The following is a 15,059-nucleotide window of genomic DNA, read 5'->3' on the forward strand; positions in this document are numbered from 1 at the left end:
ACCAGAAGAGAACCTTAGAACAGTACCCACCAGGAGAGGAAGAGAGCCCATCTGCACCCACTGGAAGAAGGGATGGGAAGACAAAAATTTAAGAACACATTCAACAACAGAAAAACCAATATGATGCCACCAGAGTCTAGGGACTCTACACCAGCAAGACCTGAACATCCCAACACAGATGAAGCAGAAGAGAATGACCTTAAAAACAACTTCATGAAGATGATAGAGTCCCTAAAAAAGGAAGTGAGAAAATCCTTTAAAGAAATGGAAGAAAAGACAAACAAAAAATTACAAGAAACAATTCAAACAGTGCAAGGGTTGAAAGCTGAAATAGAGACAATAATAAAAAACATACAGTCTGTGGGAATGCTGGAATGAGAAAAGATGGGTAAATGATCAAGAACTACAGATGCAAGCATAACCAACAGAATACAAGAGATGGAAAAGAGAATCTCAGGCGTTGAAGATACACTAGGAGAAACAGATTCATTGACCAAAGTCCAACAAATCCCTAATACAAAATATACAGCAAATATGGGACACCGTGAAAAGGCCAAACCTAAGAATAATAGGTATAGAAGAAGGTGAAGAAACCCAACTCAGAGGTGCAGAAAACATATTCAACAAAATCATAGAAAAAGACTTTCCCAACCTAAAGAAAGATATGCCAATGAAAATGCAAGAAGCTTACAGAACACCAAATAGAGTGGACCACAAAAAGAAGTCCCTTTGCCACATAATAATCAAAACACCAAACATACAGAATAAAGAAAGAATATTAAGAGCAGCAAAGGAAAAAGGCCAAGTAACATATAAAGGCAAACCTATCAGAATTACACCTGACTTCTACATGGAAATTCTGAAAGCCAGAAGGTCCTGGATAGATATTCTACCAACATTAAGAGACCACAGATGCCAGTCGAAACTACTATACCCAGCAAAGCTTTCAATCACTAAAGATGGAGAAAACAAGATATTCCACAATAAAACCAGATTTAAACAATACATATTCACTAATCCAGCCCTACAGAAAGTACTGGAAGAAAACTCCAACCTAACTCCCAAAATCATAGGCACTAGATAATCTAGATAATCTCACTTTACCAAAGGCCAAAAGAAAAAGTGGGGTAAATTCACACCTAATACCGCCACAAAGAAATCCAACACAAACAAGAATTTTCACTCAATGGTCCTTAATTTCCCTCAATATTATTGGTCTTAACTTGCCTATAAAAAGACACAGGCTGACAGAATGGATAAGAAGACACAATCCATCCTTCTGCTGCATACAAGAACCACACCTCAAAGACAGACATTACCTCAAAGTGTTGGGAAAAGATTTTCCAATCAAATGGACACAATAAACAAGCTGGTGTAGCTATCCTAGTATCTAACAAATTAGACTTCAAACTAAAATCAATAAAAAGAGATGAAGGTCATTTCATATTAAGCACAGAAAAAAATCCATCAGGAAGAAGTCTCAATTCTGAACATCTATGCCCCAAATGCAAAGGCACCCACATTGGTAAAAGAAACATTACTACAACTGAAATCACAATAAGACCTCACACAGTTATAATGGGAGACTTCAACATCCCACTCTCACCACTGGACAGGACCACAAAACTTAACAAAGAGACAAAGGAATTAAGAGAAGTTATGACCCAATTGGGTTTAACAGACATCTATAGAACTTTCAGCACCACATGGAGCCCTCTCTAAAATTGACACATACTTGGCAAGAAAGCAAACCTCGACAGGCACAAAATAATTGGAAAAAAACCCCTATATCTTATCACACCACCATGCTTTAAATTTAGAATTCAACAATAACACAATTGCAGAAAACATACAGACTCATAGAAATTGAACAATACACAATTACACCATTCCTGGGTCAAGAAAGAAAGAAAGAAATTAAAGACTTCCTAGAATTCAATGAAAATGAAGACACAATATACCCAAACTTATGGGACACTTTGAAAGAAATATTAAGAGGAAAGTTCATAGTTCTAAGGGCTCACATGAAGAAATTAGAGAATAGTCACACCAGAGAATTGACAGCACAACTGATAGCTCTAGAACAAATAGAAGCAAATTCACCTGTGAGGAGTAGATGCCAGGAAATAATCAAACTGAGGGCAGAAATCAATAAAGTATAAACAAAGAAATCAATGCAAAGAATCAATGTAACAAAGAGTTGGTTCTTTGAGAAAATCAACAAGTTAGACAAATCTTTATCCAAACTAGCCAAAAGGCAGAGAGAGAACAAGCAAATTAACAAAATCAGAAATGAAAAGGGGGACATAACAATGGACACTGAGGAAATCCAGAGAATCTTCAGGTCATACTTTGAAAACCTGTACTCCACAAAATTCGAAAACTTAAAAAAATGAACAATTTTTTGGATACATATCACTTACCAAAATTGAATCAAGAACAGATAAGCAACTTAAATAGACCTATTACCCCTAATGAAATAGAAGCAGTTACCAAAAGTCTCTGAGCCCCCCAAAAAGCCCAGGGCCAGATGGTTTCAGTGCAGAATTCTACCAGAAATTCAAAGAAGAGCTAATACCAATATTCCTCAAAGTGTTCCACACAATAGAATGAGAAGGTTCATTCTTTTTATGAGGCTACAATTATCTTGGTTCCCAAGGCACACAATGACACAACTAAGAAAGAGAACTATAGACCACCATCCCTCATTAACATTGATGCAAATTACTCAATTAAATACTGGCAAATCAAATCCAAGAACACATCAGAGGACTCTTCCATCATGATTAAGTAGGGCTCATCCCAGGGATGCAAGGATGGTTCAACATACAAAAATCTATCAATGTAATCCATCATATTTACGAAGTGAAAAAGAAAAACCACATGATCATCTCACTAGGTGCTGAAAAAGCCTTTGACAAAATCCAGCACCCCTTCATTATAAAGGTCTTGGCGAGATCAAGGATAACAGGATAACCTAAACAAAATAAAAGCAATATGCAGTAAACCAACAGCCAACATCAAACTAAATGGACAGAAACTCAAAGCGATTTCTCTAAAATCAGTAACAAGAAAATGCTGTCTACTCTCTCCATATCTCTTCAATATTGCACTTGAAGTTATAGCCAGAGGAATAAGACAACAAAAGTGCATCAAGGTGATACAATTGGAAAGGAAGAAGTCAAACTCTCACTATTTGCAGATGATATGATAGTTTACATAAGTGACCCCCAAAACTCTACCAGGGAACTCCTACAGCTGATAAACACCTTCAGCAATGTGGCAGGATACAAGATTAATTAAAAAATCAGTAGTCCTACTGCATACATACTATCGATAAATGGGCTGAGAAAGAGATCAGAGAAACATCACCCTTTACAAATGCCACAAACAACATAAAATACCTTGGGGTAAAGATAACCAAACAAGGGAAAGACCTGTATAGTAAGAACTTTGAATCTTTAAAGAAAGAAATTAAAGAATATACCAGAAAATGGAAAGATCTCCCATGCTCTTGGATGGGTAGGATCAACACAGTAAAAATGGCAATCTTACCAGAAGCAATCTACAGATTCAATGCAATCCCAGTCAGAATACAGGGACAATTCTTCACAGACCTTGAAAGAATAATAGTCAACTTTATATGGAAAAACAAAAGACATAGGATAGCCAAAACAACTCTATACAATATAGGAACTTCCGGAGGCATCACCATCCCTGACTTCAGGCTCTATTATAGAGCTACAGTCCTGAAAACAGCTTGGTATTGGCACAAAAATAGACAGGTAGACCAATGGAATCTATTTGAAAACACTGATATTAAGTCACACACCTAGGAAAACCTGATTTTTGACAAAGAAGTTAAAATTATACAATGGAATAAAGACAGCATCTTCAACAAATGGCGATGGCATAACTGGACGTTGGCATGTAGAAGACTGAAGATAGATCCATGTCTATCACCATGCACAAAACCTAAGTTCAAATCAAAGACGTCAACATAAATCCCACCACACTGAAACTCTTAGAAGAGAAAGTGGGAAGTACCCTTGAATGAATTGGTACAGGAGACTGCTTCCTGAATATAACACCAGTAGCACAGACACTGAGATTGACAATTAATAAATAGAACCTCCTGAAACTGAGAAGCTTCTGTAAGGCAAAGGACACAGTCAACAAGACATTTCCTTCCTTCCTTCCTTCCTTCCTTCCTTCCTTCCTTCCTTCCTTCCTTCTTTCTTTCTTTCTTTCTTTCTTTCTTTCTTTCTTTCTTTCTTTCTTTCTTTCTTTCTTTCTTTCTTTCTTTTTGGTTTTTTGAGACAGGGTTTCTCTGTGTAACTTTGTAGACCAGGCTGGCCTGGAACTCACAGTGGTCTGCCTGCCTCTTCTTCCCCAGTGCTGGGATTAAAGGTGTGTGCCACCCCTGCCCAGCTCAACATTTCTCCATTTCTACACAATTGTATTTGCTTGTACTTTTTTGAGATGGGGCTGTCATTAGACCAAGCTCACTTCAAGTACTCTTTGTAGCCATGAATGCCCCTTTAACTGATAGTCCTCTTAGGTGCTGTGATTACAGACTGTGTACCTCATCGAAGTCTGTTTATGAGGTCTGTTTATTAAGCCTAAGACCTCAAACATGATAGGTAGAAACTCTGCCAAGTGAGCAAAGTCCCCAGAAAACTTCACTCCTGTAAATGATAATTGTCATTCACTGCTGAAACACCTAGACTATTACATACTTTTTATATGAAAAATCCAACAAAGTATATGATATTGTCTCCAATTAACATAAAATAGAAATGGAGACTGTGAGGGTAAAGCCACCTTCCTAGTTTCTAAGTAACTAGGTCAGGATTCAAAGTGAAGCCCGCTTGACTTTAAAACTTTCTAATCCAGTTTCCTGCCATACATGTTTTGTTCCCAACACCTGTGCTCTACTAGCCACCTGGCTAAGGCTCCTTTTCTCACTACCACCATGGTACCTTTTTACCATGATGATTTATGCAGGGAACCAGGAAAAACTGTGTGTGTGTATTTAACTGGGAAAGAGAAAGACCAATATGGGATGGGGAGGGAGGAGAGAAAAATAACAGTAAGGATGCTTGTGAAATTCTTAGAGAAGCATACTATGTTTACTTAAAATATTATATACATATTAAATCAAGTTATGCATTTGCCATTGTATGCTCTCCCCAAAGGTCATAGACTAGTTAATAAAGATGCCAAAGCGAGGCATGAGAAACCTCCATTTTGGTTGTTGGTTAGAGAAATACAAGAGGCTTTCAAAATAATATAGGCTATTATAGGATGTTGAGCTATCAGGACTTGAAGGTAATACCCTATTGCTGAAGCCATTGCACACTTTGGCACAAAACTTCTAAGAAACAAGTTGGTGTTACAATAAATCTTTCGGCCAAAGGCTCCCCAAGCCCCACTGCCATGTGGGTGCTCTCCACCAGCCGCCCGCCTGAGTTAGGGCCCAAATGAATACACAGAGAGACTTGCATTCGGTACAATGCTGCTTGGCCAATGACTAGGATTCTCATCTGTTAGCTCAGTCTCAATTATCATACATCTATATATTTTATAAGACTTATCTTATCGGATGCCTTATTGGCGTCCCTCCTTGCCAGTGGATCACATCTTGCTGCTCGAGGAGGAAGGGGAAAAAGGGACCCTTCCTGTTTCTCCTTCCCTTAAATATGAGTCTCCTTGCTATGTCACTTCCTGCCTGGATCACCACTTCTCTACTACATTTCCCAGAATCCTCTTCGACTCCTAGTCCCGTCTAACTTGCTGTCTCATTGGCCAAACAGTATTTTATTCAACAAACAAGATAAACATACAAAGAAGTACATTCCCCATCATCTCCTCTTTTCCGTCTAAATAAAAAAGGTTAACTTATCTTTTATAATAACTGAAGAAAACTATAACCATATCTGTCAAAGACCACAGAAGGATAATATATAAACTCTGGAATTGACAGAGACATCTCGCTACCTGGACAGTCACCCAAAGTTCCTCTGTAACGTTGGGGCATCCATCTTCAGCCTATAGGCCACAGTGTGTCTAGCACACTTCTCCATTTCAACAGGAACCCTTCAGTACTGTCTTGTTTTGTAAGTTCAGCAGTCACTTTCTTGTGGGTCCTGCATGTCCAGTTTATACAGCAACAAACAATCCAGCAAGAGCAGTTTCTTGCTCAAATGGCTAATCTTGCCATGTTGAAAGCAAACTCCATAACAAGTTTCTTCTATGCCCATCCTCCTTTCTGGCATAATTGGTGTGCCAGGAGCAGTTGTGTCTCACTGCCAAGAAAAACCCTAAACCATTTAAATGCCATATTTCTGTAGGTCTTTGAAAGTTTTGAAGAATACCTAACCATCTCAAATACATCTCTGTAAATCTAGAAAATCTAACTAACCTAATTATAAGTTCTGACTATCATAGGCGATTATATAACCTTATTTAATTATGTATATCATTTTAAAAGATCTGTATAAAAACAATACCTAAACAAGAGGAGACGTATACATATCACAAAATTGACCTTAAAGTTGTATCAATAAATGAAAATCTATACAATGCAAAGTATTCAATCCTATATCCTATTCCCCCCCTTTTTTTAAAAAAAAATTGACCAACCCCATTTAAATGAAAACAAACATTTATAAACAATATTTGGGAATATGGGCGTCGTTCTTTCTAAACTGCTTCCTGCTAATTGGGGCGATGTTCATACCATTGGAATCATTATAAAACACAGAAATCTGACCAAGTCCTTGTTTTTGTAGTCTGTAAGGCTGTATTTTCTCAGCTTCAGGGTGTCTTGCTTGATCAAATCATATTAGTCTAGAAGGAATCCATAGCTTTTGATTTTCTGTGGGAATACAAGCAAAACCTTTATTTCTAAGTAGCCTGTCCTTAAACTTAAATTTTGAAGTCAAAGCATTTTTGAAATGTATAAGTTGGATTAATTTAGCAGCATTTATAATCAAATATATTTTAGCAGCAGTAAGTCTTTCCTCGGCAATCAAACACTTTATAGACAACAATATGGCACATAGTATCCAGATTCTTTGTGTATTTTCCATCTTTATGTGGCTTTTTATTACTTTATTTTTACTTTCTTTTGTTCCTTTTTTCCCCCGAGACAGGGTTTCTCTGTGGAAATCTGCCTGCCTCTGCTTACTTCTCTCACAAGCCTATATATATTTTTAAATGCAGTGTAAACCTTTAGAGGTTTTTCTTTATCTGGATCTGTTTTTATCATCTCAAAAATGCCGAGTTTAAACCCCAGAGGCGCTGGGACGGCGTGAGCATATGGAAGCTGCTCCGATGCCTCTCAGCGGCCCAACAGGGCAGGCTGTGGCGGCAGGTTTCCCTCTTTGGGAACCTTGGGGCATGGGTTATTCCGCTCACTGACACCATTCTGTTGGATCTGGAAGAGTCTTCCACAAAACCTGGCTCACACAGTATTAAGATGCTATGCAAGTTGTCAATGGAGAAAAGCAATCAACAGTTGGTCCCATCTATTAAGCTTATCAACTACAACAGTGACCCCTTGGCAAGGTGTTCCCAAGGGTACAACAGTGGCACTTATATTTTGTGGGGCAACCACCAGCCACCTAATTGTACTTAAGGCTCATTCAATAGGAGAACATTCATTTCTGGTACTGTAAACATAACTACCTGTGGCTATTGAGGCCCTGGGTCCTAGAGGAGAATGTATTACTGCCACTTTTATAAATCAGTATGATTAGAAAGTGTATTTTAAGTTCTTATCCTCTACTCATAGATCAGTGTAGCTCTACCCCTCATCAAAGAAACATGTTTTTGCTGCGTTCAGAGATCATCACAGAGAGACACAACTTGTCAAAATGTAGAGAACTGATCCTGGCGTGCCCAGTCCCAATTGACACAACTACATCACAAGCCCTATTCCTAAGGCTCTTGGGGCATAATGATTTTAAGAGCAAGAAGACCATATCATATGTTGTGAAATAGTTTATCCTATGAATGAAAGGGAACTCCACCCATGAAATCTCAGCAATATTATTGCCTAAGCAAGACCTGAATGATGACAATTGATCTACCATTGTGGTTGGGGAAATCTCACAGATCTCCAACATGAAGTGCTCTAGGCACTAAGAGGGGTATACTTAGCTTTCTTTAAGGAAGAGCCCCCTAATATATTACCTAGAATCAAGTGGTCAGCCCTGAACATATATACATACAAACAGCACTAACTGGACTTAACAGCATGTATTTATGTAGAGCTCCCCTGTGTGTGTGTGTGTGTGTGTGTGTGTGTGTGTGTGTGTGTATTTGAAGAAGTCGTGAATTTGAGAGGGCATAGAGGGCAAGGGAGGAGATGAATAGGACAGACATTGGTGAACTTAGGTAAATAAATTACTCATGTATGATATTTTCACAAAAATTAAATTAAATTGTTTCCTTTGATATGTAATGTTTGTTGTTCAGATTTATAAGCTTGAGGTTATGAATCAGAGCAAAGTGCAGTCACTTGAAACTGAGTAAATTTCTCAGTAAAGTTACACAGGAGCTATGTAATCTTAGTCAACTTGGAACCATGTTATTAGTCTGGCCTCAACATATGAATTCACTTTATATTCTTTCAATGAGATCTTTAAAAATATAGAGGAAACACAGTAAAACTCAACTAGACAGTTTGGAGATTGAATTTGAGATGCCATGGCTACCTAAGTTCCCAATCAAGGACCAGAAAGTAATATAAACTAATGTAATTTTATTTATTTATCCATTCATTAATTTATTCATTTATTTTGTGTGTATATAAGTGAACAACATTAAAGTTCTTTTATTGCTCTCTATCTTATTTTCTGAAATGGGATCTTTTGGTGAATCTGGATCATACTGATTTGATTAAGCTTTCTGGCTATTCATTGTCAGGGATTTGCCTCTGTCTGTTTCTCTATTGCTCAGGTTACAATTACGTGTCCCCACCCTGTTTCTTACATGTTTTCTGGGGATTTCAGCTTATGATCTCATGTTATGTTGGTCACTTCAGTGTTGGAGGTGGATCCCAGGTTTTGATATATGCTAAGCAAGGAATTTATAACTACTCCACTCTTAACTCAGTTATTACTTTTTTTTAGAAAAATCTAAAAAATCATAAAATTATATTCTGACCATTGGGCAGACTTATGAAATGATGTCCAAACTTAGACATTTATGCTCTATGGGTTTTTGTAGACGGACATGGACATTGTAAGTAGAATAAAAGAAGTTTTGTTTGTATTATTTTTATTAAAACAATAAACCCAGGGTTTATACATATAATTAAATGTGCATAATAACTGTGTACATATACATATCTAAATACAAAGTTACCAGCATGTGATCTGGTAGTTGCCAGAAGATCACATGGAATATCAATAAACAAGAGTAAAGGAGTACCTTGATACAAATGCGTGGAGATGTGGACACAAACATATTTGTTAATTTGGTTTCAACACATTAAAGTATACTGTGGTTTACATATTAGATCTACACATTATATTTCTTGGTGTCATTATTTGGTTTGAAACAAAACCTCAGACAATTGCTTCAAGAAGTACCGACAAAGAATACTGACAGTGTTATCAATAAGGTAAGCACAAATGAACAACCAATTGACAGCATTTTTTGTCAGCTACATTATTAGAATCAATTCAAACCATATCCCCAAACCACAATGATTCAGTCATACCTGCTAAACTTTCCTACAAATTAAAAGGCTTCCAAGAATTGTTTAATGTTTATACCTCGTGTCTTATTTTTATTGCTGTGATGAAACTATAACCAAAACTTAGGGAAGAAAGAGTTTATTTGGCTTTCACTTCCATATAGCTGTTCATCATCAAGGAAGTCAAGACAGGAACTCAAAGAGGGCCCTCTGCTGGAGGCAGGAACTGACGCAAACGTCATGGAGGGGTGCTACTTACTGATTTGTTTCCCATGGCTTCCTCAGCTTGCTTTCTTGTAGGACCAGCAGTCCAGTGATGGCACCACCCACTATGTGCTGGGACCTCTCTTAGAAATAATTAATTAGGAAAATACCTTACAGATCTACATACAACCTGATCTTATGGAGGTATTTTCTTAATTGAGGTTCCCATCTCTTCGATGACTAAAGTCTCTTTGATGACTAAAGCTTGTGTAAATTTAATGTAAATCTACCCATCACACTCTGTATAATAATTGTAGCTTTACTGTAAGTTTTTTATTTCAGTGTTTTGAGACAAGGATTTCTCTGTGTAACATCTCAACAGCCTTACTGGAACTAGCTGTGTAGATCAGGCTGGCCATGAACTCACAGACATCTGCCTCCCTCTGCCTTGAGAGTGTTGGGATTAAAGGTATGAACCACCACTGCCCAGCTACCATAAGCTTTTTTTATGGCTAAAGGTATTCTTTCATTACGAAGAAAACCCATGTATATAACTTATAAACTAACATGAATCTCCTGCAAGAATATGTTTAAAATGACAAACATGGTGTGATAAACTATTGAAAACTTTGGATACCACTGTCTAAATAGAGCCCTTTGAAGTGATGTAATATATATTTACATTTCTCTTCTGTGTTCACACACACACACACACACACACACACACACACACACACACACACAAACACACACACACACACACCAGGTGAGAGAAACTGTCTTTGTTTCTAGAGAGTGTAGCTCTTGATTTGTGCGAAGTAATTGCTTCTTGTGTATATATAGGAGATAGATGTATAAATTCATAGGCAATATTAAAAATATACTAAGGAGTAGGATATCCAGAATTATTTTGGACAAACAACAATTTGGAGGAATGTTTCATTACACCCTCCCCAGCTTGGTTATGTGCTTTAGAAAAATGTACTTTATTTTCCTTATCATATTGGGGCAGTTTGAGCTTGTCCAGTGATTTCTTTGAAACTCACAAGTGCAAATGCAAATACAAAACTTAAGATTTGTCTTTGTGTCGTGCATATTTATGACACATTAACACTTTACTATTTTCCCAGTATAAATTATTTTGGAAGCATGGTATCATTAAAAAAAAAACAAGAAAAGAAAATGACAGGGGAGAAAGTGGTAGGTGTGCCCTAGATTTTAAGATAAGTGACTTTCCGCAAGTTTGGCCTGTAGATTGCTGACACTTTCCTCCAATTGTTCAAAAACATAAATTGTTTCCATGAATGTGCTGCGTTACATGGTTTTTTGAAAGAGGGCAGAGTGAGTTGTAGACATTTCCAAATGTTTCTTAGAGTCCAAGTGTCAGCATTCTCTTTGTTCTTTCAGTCAATTGTACTTAAAAGGAACTCACTCAATGATAAGACCTGAGAGAGGAAAGCATTTTCAGGGAACGCAATGGGGCAGCTCCCTTGTCTCTGTGTGGCTTATTTCCCAAGAAGTCAAAGCTGATACCCAGAAAAGCTTGAGTCTCCTGCTCCATTTCTATTTTAAGTAAAGTATCTGAACACCTTTTCCCCCTTTAAGTTTCCGGAAATGTGCGCTAACAGTTGTATAAAACCCAGGGCACGTGGAGCCTTGGGAGACATGTGCTTGTTAGTGGATGGTGATCTGAGGAATGGGAATCCAAGGAATGAGGAGTGACTTAAGTGAGGCTGAGCTACTGTACCAGGTCAAAGTTAAGGCACAATAGAGAGATCCAGGTGAGATGCTTCCCCATAGCCTTTTATGTCAACTTTCACTTCTTTTCCTGGATTGCTTTATATTCTCATCAGTTCATCAGCCACTTGTACTCCTAACACTCCACAAAACAGCTCACAGCTTTTTCATTTTATTCCCATTTTCCTTCTGTGGTTTTCCTCTTCCCTTTATAACTTTGCTTCTGGTATGCGTGTCCTGCTTGTAAATGATCCATGTGTGGTCATGTATATGAACAAGCATGTCTATATAGATGATGGTAACGTGCAGCTTGTAAACAGTGAATTATTATTTTTAAATGAATACATGAATGAAAACGCTACCCTGTAGTATAACATGTAACTGAATGAATTGTGAATGCATTATTAGCTTACTAACTTTAGTGGTGAAGCTTGGATTCACTAGCTTAGAGAAATGAAACATGTTACATGGTCAAGCAAATATTCTTGGTATCCTCTGTAGTGGCTTTTTGATTCATTAATTCACTTAGAACATATTTACAAAGCAGTTGATTTATTTTAGGCATTTGAGATTTATCTAGAAAGTACAACTATCTGCTTCATACAGATGGGAATATTGAAGAGGGATACAGTTAACAAATTACAAACAAACAATAAGTAGCTAAATATCAGATATTAAGAAGAATATTTTTTTCTAAAAAGCATAAATAGAAGGAATTTGTTAGAACAGCTGTTAACAGAAATAGAAAAGATAATGACTGCTATGCAGATGTTGGAGGAAATGGAACTCTTTTACTCTCTTGGTGAGAATATAAACGAGTACAGCCATTGTAGAAAACAGTGTAAAAAATGTCTCAAAATTTGCAGATAGGACTACCATGGAATACAACCACATCCTGACTGGATATTTATTCAAATAAAAATCGTTCAATATGCTAAAGAGGCATATGCATACCAATATTTATTGTGACACTATTCATAATTACCAAGAAATGTAAATAATATAAGTGTCCATCAACTAATGGATATATAACAAAAATGTGGCATATTTTCACCACGGGATACTATTCAGTCCTAAAATGAAGAATGAATTAATGTCATTTATGATAACATGGGCAGTGCTAGAGGATATTATTTTAAATGAAATAAGCCAGACATAGAAGAATAAATATTTCATGTCCTCACTTGTATTTGAAATCTAAAAAGGTTTAAGAATAGAAAGTAGAATGGTAGATTCTAGGGAACAGTGAGATGTTGGTCAAAGGTTCCAAAAATTCAGTTAAACAGTAGCAATGAACTTCTAAGATCTATCATGTAACATAATGACTATAGTTAATGATGTTTTCTTGAAAAATTATGAAGAGAGTACATTTTCAGTGTTCTTAATATAAAATTGTAAGTATGTGATGTAATGCATTATGTTACCTAGTTTCATTTAACCATTAATAGTATATATGTATTTGAAATGAACTTAATGTGTACAGTCAATAAGTACATTTTTCATTTGTCAATTAAAAATTAAATCTGGTTTGTCAAGATGGCTCAGTGGATAAAGTCATCGTCATTAATCCTGATAATAAGTTTGATTCCTAAGCACCCCCTAGAAGGAAAGAATCATCTTCCACAAATTGTCAGCTGGCTTTATTCACATAACACATACATGCACACATACAAATAACATGTAATCCAATTTTTAAATTAAGTCTAATAAGGAGAAATTGTAGTTGTACTGGGGTTGGTGGCCAGCTTGTGTTTAGGGTTTATTCTTCACTTTTAAGCCATGTCAAAATTAAGTATAGCAAACACCATTCCCCTCTCTTACTGAGTCTGATTTAGCAATGGAAAACAGAAGCCTTAGAGAGGCACTCATTCTCTTTTATTCAGTAATATGTAAGAAGACAGCTTTTATGTTGGCAATACCTTCTAAATTCCAAAAGGTCAAATTTCAAATGTATAACACATGACAAGCTAACCATGCAAATGCACATGGGAGTGCCCCGTGGAATTCTCTAAAGACTAGAACTTTATGAGCAGCAGTGGACTGGAAATGAGGACGAGGATCAAATTCTCGGCCAAAATATTTTTCTGGTGACATAATAATTGGGGAGCCAAGAAGCACATCACCACTCCAGCTTTCTGGCTTCTTCCCAGGAGTCTAAACATTTGTTTCCTGAGAAATACCACTTGAATAATTTCTTGGCCTCTGGACAGGATACCACAAGGCTAAAATCGAAGTGCTCTTGTTTTTGTTTGTAAGCCGGAGCCAGGAATTTTTAATGTTTTAATGTGCATTTCTTACACTCTGGTAATGCAATTACAATTCAGATCATTTCAGCAACAGTGCTTAATATTATCCCGACAGAGAAAACTCCTAGGGAAAGAGCAGTTCTGTAGATTACATCAAAGTTCTAAATGCTGAGTCTAAAGTCACCAGTGTTTCTCCAGATGCTTAAATCAAATCGCAGCAGATCTTACTAGAGTCCTTGAAGTAAGACAGCTATACACACATAGGTCAGTTACAGAATACAATGTGGATCTTCAAAGCGGATTGCTGAAGGCGTCTATTCATTGACACAGAAAAAGAGAAGCCTTATAGCTAACCTAATCACTGCCTTCAAATGTGCTGATGACTCAGATGCAGAAGACAGTCAATCAGTCCTCTCTTTACTCTTGGATGATGCAATGGACTCAAGAAGAACCTTGAGAGATTTGAGGCAGACTTAAGCAGGAATCTTTATTGTGAAACATTGGAAATGGTTCCCGAGGAAAGTTGCGGAATCTTTTCACAAGGCGGGATTATAAATAGGAGAGTCTTACTGCTGATGGTATGAGAATAGCAGCAAGACCTAGTGACCCTAAAGTTTTGTTTTCTTTCTGTAGGACTGGATTTTGTACACTAGCTCTTTGGGAATTGTATTGTTTTCATATAATGTTACATTGTACTGGCATGATTTCTATTTCATTGGCTGGTTGTATAATGTATATATTCCTTTAAATGTATTTTCTGTAAAAAAATAGTATCACAGTTAGTACTAATATGTTTCATGTGTTTCTTTAATTTCATGTGATGAATAGTATTAGTATAGCCATTCTGTTTTGGAAGAAGAGAATAAAATATGAGCTATGCCAGTTAACACATTTTGTTATCTTAAACATTTTTTGGTAAAAGAAATCAACATTTGAGTAATTACCCTTTTACAGATATCAGTAAGTTAGCAGATTAAAAATTCTGTTCTTAGTTTTATTAATACTGATAGCTTTACACAGGGCTTCTAGAGACATTTTCCAAGAAGTTTCTGGATCCCTCGCACATTTTGAAAGGTAGGTTTACATTTTTTTTAAAACTGTAAAAGAATGTGTAGGATAGCTACCCTTGTAACAAAAAGATTATTTAAAGGGAATTTCTGGAG

At 36.7% G+C, this 15,059-nt stretch overlaps 1 protein-coding gene across 1 annotated transcript in view; it reads left to right on the forward strand.

Moving 5' to 3' along the window:
• Positions 1-14,320: 14,320 nt before the first annotated feature.
• Il13ra2 (interleukin 13 receptor subunit alpha 2) overlaps positions 14,321-15,059 on the forward strand; it is a 59,780-nt gene continuing 59,041 nt past the window's right edge. Inside the window, exons 1-2 of the mRNA XM_035450223.1 lie at positions 14,321-14,474; positions 14,917-14,970. The gene's annotated coding sequence lies outside the window, so the exon portion shown is untranslated. The remainder of the gene's footprint in view (positions 14,475-14,916; positions 14,971-15,059) is intronic.

The sequence above is a fragment of the Cricetulus griseus genome, chromosome X (genome assembly GCF_003668045.3).
Source record: "Cricetulus griseus strain 17A/GY chromosome X, alternate assembly CriGri-PICRH-1.0, whole genome shotgun sequence".
Classification (NCBI taxonomy): domain Eukaryota; kingdom Metazoa; phylum Chordata; class Mammalia; order Rodentia; family Cricetidae; genus Cricetulus; species Cricetulus griseus.